Here is an 8020-nt window from a genome sequence, read left to right as displayed (position 1 = left end):
AACCCGCCCAGCCCAGCACCCCGCCATCCAGGCATCTCGTGTGGCGCCGAGGAAGCAGGTGGCCTGGCTGGCAGCAGCCAACATGCTCCCAGCCCTGGCCAGGCCCTCAGGCCTCTTCTCGTGCGCTCACCTTCCTGCGGACCCCACATGTCTGCTCTGCCTCCTCCGCCCTCGCTGACCTCCCTTCTCACCTGCGCCCCACCCCAAAAGAACTCACATTCCTTAGCATCCCTTGGGCCTTCTCGGGGAAGCATCCCAGACGGTCCCAGGCAGAAGCCAGCACGTGGGTGCTCCAGCACGTGTCTTCATCTTGCTTCAGGAGCAGATTATGTCCTGGCCCCCAGCACCCTGAGTTCTCTGCAAATGTGGGGATCCTTGGATCTCCAGGGAATTTAAAAACCATCACACAGTGGCTGCTTTCTGCTCCCCCCATTCCTGAGTGTTTCCAGGAGGCAGGAGGGAGGTGGGGGCCTCCTTTGAGACTCCTGTGGAGGCCCTGCTTCCTGGCTAAGTCTGCACAGACCCAGGGAACTGATAGAACCCAAATACCAGCAGTCTGGAGGCAGCTGCACACAGCCCTGCACCCTCGAGAGGCAGGTCCTGGCGATCCAGGTCTGGCAAGTCCTGGTGACCCTGGTCCAGGGGCTCCATGCAGCTCAGAGGCTTAGTTCTTCCTTCTCCACATGTCCTGCACTCGCGTGTCTGTCTGGCTGCAGGACTCCCCTTCTTTCACTACCCCATCCCAGTGAGATCCATTCTGTGGTTCTGTGGTCTTCTTTGGGGACTCCACCCTGCTATCCTTCAACCCACACCCTGGAGCAATCCGCACACTGCAGTCAGCACCATTCCTGGAGGGGTTTCTGGGAGCAACGCTCTCCTCCTGTCACACAGCACACTGGAGACTCATGTACACGTCCCTGTTCTGACAGTGGAAGGGCTGTCCTCGTGGCCAGCGTCGCTTGCTGTCGTAGTGTACACTCAGGCTCATCTCCTGCCCGCGTGTGGCTCTGGGGTTGCATGCAGGCATCTCCACGGCCTGGGGCCACAGGAGGTTTCCGTCCCTGCACAGATGTGCCTCTGCCCCGGGGTCTCCTCCATCAGCGTGGACGCCTGCCGTCCTTCACCTCTGGGCCTTTGTGCGTGGTTCCTCCACGACCTAGATCACCTCTCTCTGCCTGGCCCTCTCCTCCTCATCTGAGACTCAGATCCTTGTCCTCTGAACCTTTCTCTGCAGAGCCTCCTCTGGTGGGGTCACGGGTATGCCCCATCACACTAGAGCTGTCACTTCACGCGCCTGGTGCACATGGTGACAAGCAGAGAGCGGCCATGATGGTCAGCAGGGAGGATGGCTCCGCTGGCTCCTCTCTTTAGGAAGATAAGAGGGCATGTGGCATAGAGCTGTGCTGGCAGTACTTCTGCAAATGCTGTAAAAGAAGGTACCAGGATTTTCACATGAGACTCAGGAGTCTTAGGCTTTGACCCAATGCATACACATCATGTGGTCTTGTTTGAGTGAAACACACAGTGAAATCATGACACAAAGGCAGGCCAATCCATTCCTTCATCACATGGAAAACCCACGTCATCATGGAAGGAAAATAACAGAGTTCTGAGATGTGAAAACAGAACCTGATCCCAGCCCCTAATGCACTGCGTCCTGTCTGCGATGGGACAGTGACCTGGTGATGCTGCTAAATGCACTGCATCCTGACCATGCCAGGACGGTGCCCTGGTGATGCTGCTAAACTCGGGGAGAGGGGCGCAGATGCAACTCAGGGAGAGAGGTGCAGATGCCCAGGCACCCGCACAAGACAGTGCCACCGACAGTCCCATGGGAGGTCGAGGGCGCCCTGGGGGCTGGGTCCAAACTGCCTTGTCCCCCGCGAGGGACCTTGGGACCTGCAGCCCAGACCTCGCCTTTGCTCTGGACTCAAGCCTCCTGAGTCACTGAGTCACAGCAGCCTCCTCAGTTTCATGATGGAAGCTCCTAGCTGCCAGCCCCATCCCTGGATGCTTCTTTGTGGTACAAGTCACCAGACACAGCCTCACCTTCCTCGTGGCCTCTCAGGAGTTCCCTGATAGGGAGTCAGAGCCCCCAAAGTCTTGTCATTTGAGGTATCAGCACTGGCCCAGTGTGGCTCTGGCCAGTGGGCTACATCCTCAGGGCTGAGGCCATGCTGGATAATTAGGGACCACCCAGCAGGGGCACCCCAAATGACACACCAGTGCCCTGAAAACCGAGTCTGCTGTGTCAGGCACCCCAGCCTGACCGTCGGATTCACAGGCCCCTTGTGGTCTTCCTCCTGGCCAGTAATCATCCGCTCCTGTCCCTGGGTTCAGGGGGTTGCCTGCAGTGGTCAGTTCCAGATGGTGTCCTTGTCTGTCACACCAGTTTACCCTCTGCTCAGGTTGGACAGCATCTGGGCTGGGCATCCTGGAAGCTGCAGGAGCTGAGTCAGCCCCACTGTCCGTGGTCAGCACTGCCAGGCGCAGGCACTTTGAACTTGGGCACTGGCATTTGCTTCGAAAGGTGGTGCAGAGAGTTTCTTCATTTATCTTTTGGGGGAAGTTGGAGGGAAGACTTCAGATGGGGCTTTGAAAACATGTCCATTAATGCCCCTCACTCCCCCACCCCACTGTGTCTCTTGATCCTGGCGTTTTGGTTTTTCTCCTTTATTTTGTAAGCCAGTATGTCCCATTCAGTAATCATAGCTTTGTAGTCTTGCACAGCTATTTCTTATTCTCATGCAGATCTTCGTGAGAAAGGAATGGTTACAGTGGAGCATTTTGAGGTGCATTTTGACAAAGTAAATTTTCACATAATGTGACCAGACAGGTGCATCCTGTTCAGGAGGGGTCAGTGTGAAATCGTGAGTTTTTACAGAAGTTTAAAATAGCTTCACACAACCCGAGCCTTTTGTTGCAGTTATTTACCAGGAACAGCCTAACACAGCCTGCCCGGGGACAGGGCATTTAATCACCCGCTGCCCCGCAAGCACTTGGTGGCTTGCGAGCCGGCTGTCAAGGTGCAAGGAGGGTCACAGCCCTAGCTTGCCACCTAGCCCAGCTGTCCATTTTGCAGGAATCAGGCATTAGGCAGTTGTTTCTGAATGAGGATCATACAGCTAATCCACAGCCTGGTTTCTGGTGGTCAGAGAACATTCCTGTGGGCGGATGGACGCAGGTGACCCAGCCAACCAGCACCCGCGGTGTTTTCATAGCCCACAGTTCACAGAGCAGCGTCCTGAACCTGCTGCTCCCTGGGTCTGAGTCTCAGCTTTTCTTGGGAGGCGGCCAGGCTGAGATGTGGCCCGACACTCTTGCCCACACCCACTGACCAGCAGGCTGGCCTCAGCCCTTCTCTCTGTCCATCTGCAGGTCTGAGTCACTCGCTTAGAGGCTGGGAAGTCATCAGCTCACAGGGGCAGATGTGAGGTTCAAGACAGCTCATTAGCAAACTAAAAACTGCTTTTGAAAACTCCAGAAAACCTCCAAGAGTGTGTCCCCCTGGAGAGTGCTTCTGTTCCTTTTGCATGTCTCTTCCACAAGCTTTGATAGAATAGCAGCCATCACCAGTTATGGAAATTTGTTCTATTTCTAATATTCAAAGAGCTTAAATTCCAATCTGCCACCAGTGGTGAAAAGCTAGAAGCTGTGGCTTACCAATATTTTTTCTTTGTGCAGCTTCTTTGGTTGAGATGAGCCCTCTAGCATTGGTGACGTGGCAGCCATGCATTTACATCCGTTTCCATTATGCATTCTGATGCCATAGCCACAGAGTGCAGCCTCACCCCTCTCCCTCTGTCTTCTCGTTGCATGGTCACCTGAATCCCCAGTGCTGAGCTTGCACTGACGGGGTTGGCGCTGCACGGCCTGGGGTCCTGGGTGGAGGGCAGGGCAGGGCGGGCCAGTGCAGCGCTTGCCGCAGGGTTTGCCACCCCCTCTCTTCCTGGCTCATGAAGCTCTGCTTCAGCCTCTGTAACCCAGCTTAACCTTGACTCCTCCCACACAAAGCTCATCCAGACTCACCTTTGGCAAGTCTGGGTCTTTCCCTCCCCACCTGACGGAAACAGAGAAGGTGTGTCAGGAGGCTGCACTTGCTCCCATCTGCGTCATCCAGAGCAGCCAAGAACCGCCTGAGGATCTGCAAACCATGTCTCCTCAGCCGGGCATGTCGCAGTTGAAGTTCATAGGAAACTTGATCCACTTACAGACGGCGCCTCCGCAGCCCACCAGGCACCAAAGGTCTTTCACTCCCACCTCTTCATCTTTTGTTTTCCAAACGAGCTTTCACCATGTTTCACAGAGTCAGGATGGTTCCAGCAAATCCCACTTCTTTGACTCTAACTGTGCCTGGGTCCTCACAGCCAGCCCCCGGGGCTGGTGACTTCCTGAGGACTTGCAGCCTGTAGTCTTACACAGATGAGACTTACTCCCGGGAAAGGATACAGCATGCACTGTCCAGGGGAGGAGGTGCACAGGGGCCAATCAGAGAGACAGGGTGCAGTTCCCACGGCCCTTCCCCCAGGGAAGCCCCACAGCAGTAAGTCAGGATGTGACGGGAGGTGTCGTCCATCAGAGATGCTCACCCGCACGTGGAGTCCAGGTCAGGTTGGCTGCCCAATGCCTGTGTGAGGACAGTGGTCACTAAAATCCTGGACACCCAGAAGAAAAGCATGTTCTCTAGTGTCTGAGTGACTCAGACCCGCAGACAGACAGACAGAAGGGCTGAGGCCAGCCTGCTGGTCCTTGGGTGTGGGCAAGGCTGCCAGACCACCGCCCCCTCCCGCATCGTTCACACGAAGGCACCGCGAGCCACTCTTAGAGTTCAGGGGATATTTGCAGCAGTTTACAGGGTGGGAACTCTTCACCAGTCAAGTTCTCAGACAGCCTTAAAGGTCAGGTTTGCAGGTAAGCCTTTCTGAAGATAACAGCCCCAGGCCTGCTGTGTCCTCTCTTCTCTGCACAGTGTATAATCAAAAGAAAAATGTTCAGGGAGACATTTGCAGTTGTGGGTTTTTTTGTCCTCAGTCTTTGAAATCAAGTGTGTCACTGAGTTGGGCTAACCTTGTGGCTTAGCTGGTGAAGAACCTTCCTGCAGTGCAGGAGACCTGGGTTTGATCCCTGGGTTGGGAAGATCCCCTGGAGAAGGGAACAGCTACCAACTCCAGTATTCTGGCCTGGAGAATCCCATGGACTGTACGGTCCATGGGGTCGCAAAGAGTTGGACAAGACTGAGCGACTTTCACTTCACTTTCCCTTTAGGACAGCACAGATTGCCAAGGGCACGGTCGCCGGGTGTGACTATGGCCGGGTCTGGAAACAGGGCAGCTGTAGAGGGTGTACTTCCTGAAGGGGCTCCCCACTTCACAGACAGGGAGGGCCACTTGTGTAAGGTCACGTGAAGGAACTAGTAATACATTTGGAGTTAACACATTATGTGGTGAAAGTTATCCGTTGATTAGATTAAAGTGGCCAGAAGTTAATGGAATTATACGAATTCTCTAAATATGCTTAAATTTCTCACTTAAACTCCAGGAAGTTAACCTTGGCTTCTGTTTTTCTGTGTTGAAAACCCTGACATCCCCCTGCAAATGTTTAATCTTAAGGTTGTGAATATAAACAAGCACAACTTGACTCTTAAACTGTGTGGTTTGTTTGGGCTTGGATGCCGCTTGGCATGGCACTGACCTAATCAGGACAGGAGGTGCAACTGCGGGTCAGGAAGCGCTGGCTGCTGGTCTGTGGGGCGGTCTCCAGCCCTTTCTGGGTAGAGCCTCACATCCTCTGTACCTGGGGCAGAGCCCCTTCTCTATGACTCTCCCCACTCCATTTCTCATTTTGGAAGTTTCTTTAGGGGCTGTTGATGGAAGCTTATGTTACAGAAACTTAGGATTCAGTGCACAAAATGCACTCTCACAGTGTGACTTCGGCTCATCTGACCGACCTCTCAGCGAACGAGCCCTGCTTCACAGCCAAGGCCTCAGTTCTGTGGCTCCTGCCTCCCTAGGTGCTGTCTTCTTCCTCCCGCAGGTCTCCCCCTAAGCCCCACGCACAGACTCCATCCGTTCTACTCCCCGGGGTTGGAAGCAGGCTTCTAGACCATCCTTGAAACTGGCATCTTTGACCTTGAATAACGTGTAGCATTTCAGTATCTGTTGTTGGAATTTGCATTTTCCAAGTTTTCAGTATTGAACTCAGGAAGAAGCGAGGCTCTGAATGCACAGAGCTGTCACCTCCTTCCTCTGCCTTTCTTCTGCCTCAGCCCCAGAGGAGCTGAACATGGCAACACATTTGTTTCTGTAAAAAACTCTTCTCCCAGAAAACCAGCTGAGCAGAACCTTCTGGGCTGTGTGGTTAAGGAGTGGGGGGGTCTCAGGCGTCTCTGGAGCAGTGTCTTTGTTGGGAAACCTGCTGAGCAGAACCTCGTGGGCTGTGTGGTTAAGGAGTGGGGGGTGTCGGGCGTCTCTGGAGCAGCGTCTTTGTTGGGATGTTTACTGCTGGCACCTTTGGGTTTTTCTCCAGGTGTGTGTTCCCTCTCTGTCTCTCTCCCACCTGGTTTATCGTATGATAGTTGACTGGAACCCACTCCGATCGTCTTGCCGGGAGAATCCCATGAACAGAGGAGTCTTGCGGGCTACAGTCCATGGGGTCTCAAAGAGTTGGGCACAAATGAGCGACTAACATGTCTTTTTTCTGCACTCATGATTCTGTCTGTGATGTGTCTGTGGAAACTGGGAAAGTGAGACTGGCTTGTGGGGATCTGATAGTAGCTGCTCCCCCACTGCTCTGTAATCTCTGGGTGCTCGGCTCTCTCATTCTTAAATTGTCAGGAATTACCCCCTGCAGGGCCATCACCCCTCCCACTCCACACACACACCCTCCCACTGACACCACCCCCACCACCATTGGCTCTTGTACCTGCTCGGAAGGCCCCCTGGAAGCCGGCCTAGTCCCGGGCATGTGAAAACAGGACAGCGGCCCCCAGACCCTGGCAGGCCTGTCCAAGCCGCAGGTGGCCTGGGCCTGTGGTGAGGGGGAGGGATTATGGCTGCCAGTGTGGCTGTGACCTCGTCCCTGGGCAGTGCCTGCTCTGGCCGGACCTGTGACCGTCTGCTGTGGGCAAATCAATAATGTGTCTCATGCCCTGAAAATGTGCTGGGCTTCGCCTGAATAATTTAATGCCTCTCTGTGAACAATGCTTGGTTTTTCGCTCTCGCAAGCATGTGAGACACTGAACGGCTGGGTTGCCTTTCTTCCTGTTTCTGTTTCCAGGTTAAATGGGCTTTAGCGCATCTCAGTGGAGAGCTGAGTGTGCCACGGTACTGTCCTCAGCATCAGGAGAGCCAGTCTCCATAAAGGTCTTGGAGAAATTGTTAACCCCGTGGGTTCCAGACCCAATTTCTTGGCAGAAGAATGCGCCACCTTGATCATACCCAGATATACAAAGTTATAGGTGTCATGTAGCCAGTAGTAACTGTAATGTGTTGGAAATTCGTTGTGTTGCATGCAATTTCCTAAATAGTTTACTCAAGTTATTTAACCCTCAAAACCAAGGAAGAATTGGGGATCGATGATTCTGCACCGGAATTTCAGAGCATCCACACTTTGGATGTTTGGGGTCAGATCACTATCTGCCCTGGGACGTCCTGTGCGCTGTGGGATGTTCAGTGGCCACACCCCCAGGCCCTTCCAGCCAGAGATGTCTTGAGACCCCTGTCCCTGTGTGATTGTGACGAGGGGGTCAGTCCTGACTGACCAAGAACTACTGACCTAAAGGGCCTGGAGAGGAGGGAAGCGCAGTTCAGAAAGGACACTTGGGTACCCAGGCGAGGCTCGCTCCCTGAGGCCGAAGCCCTCGTGTGGATTTGTAGACACGAGTGATTTCCTGCCAAGCCTGCGCGTGTCCCCAGGAGGGGTTGTGACGTCTGAATGCCCTTTCCCATCACCATCCTGCCCTAGCCTTTCAGTGACATCAGTAGCCTGATAAACCCCACCTAAGTAAAAGCAAGGGCAGAAG

This window comes from Bison bison, unplaced genomic scaffold (assembly GCF_000754665.1).
Source record: "Bison bison bison isolate TAMUID 2011002044 unplaced genomic scaffold, Bison_UMD1.0 scf7180017863606, whole genome shotgun sequence".
Classification (NCBI taxonomy): domain Eukaryota; kingdom Metazoa; phylum Chordata; class Mammalia; order Artiodactyla; family Bovidae; genus Bison; species Bison bison.
The sequence above is the reverse complement of the archived record's forward strand: the minus strand, read 5'-3'. Positions refer to the sequence as shown.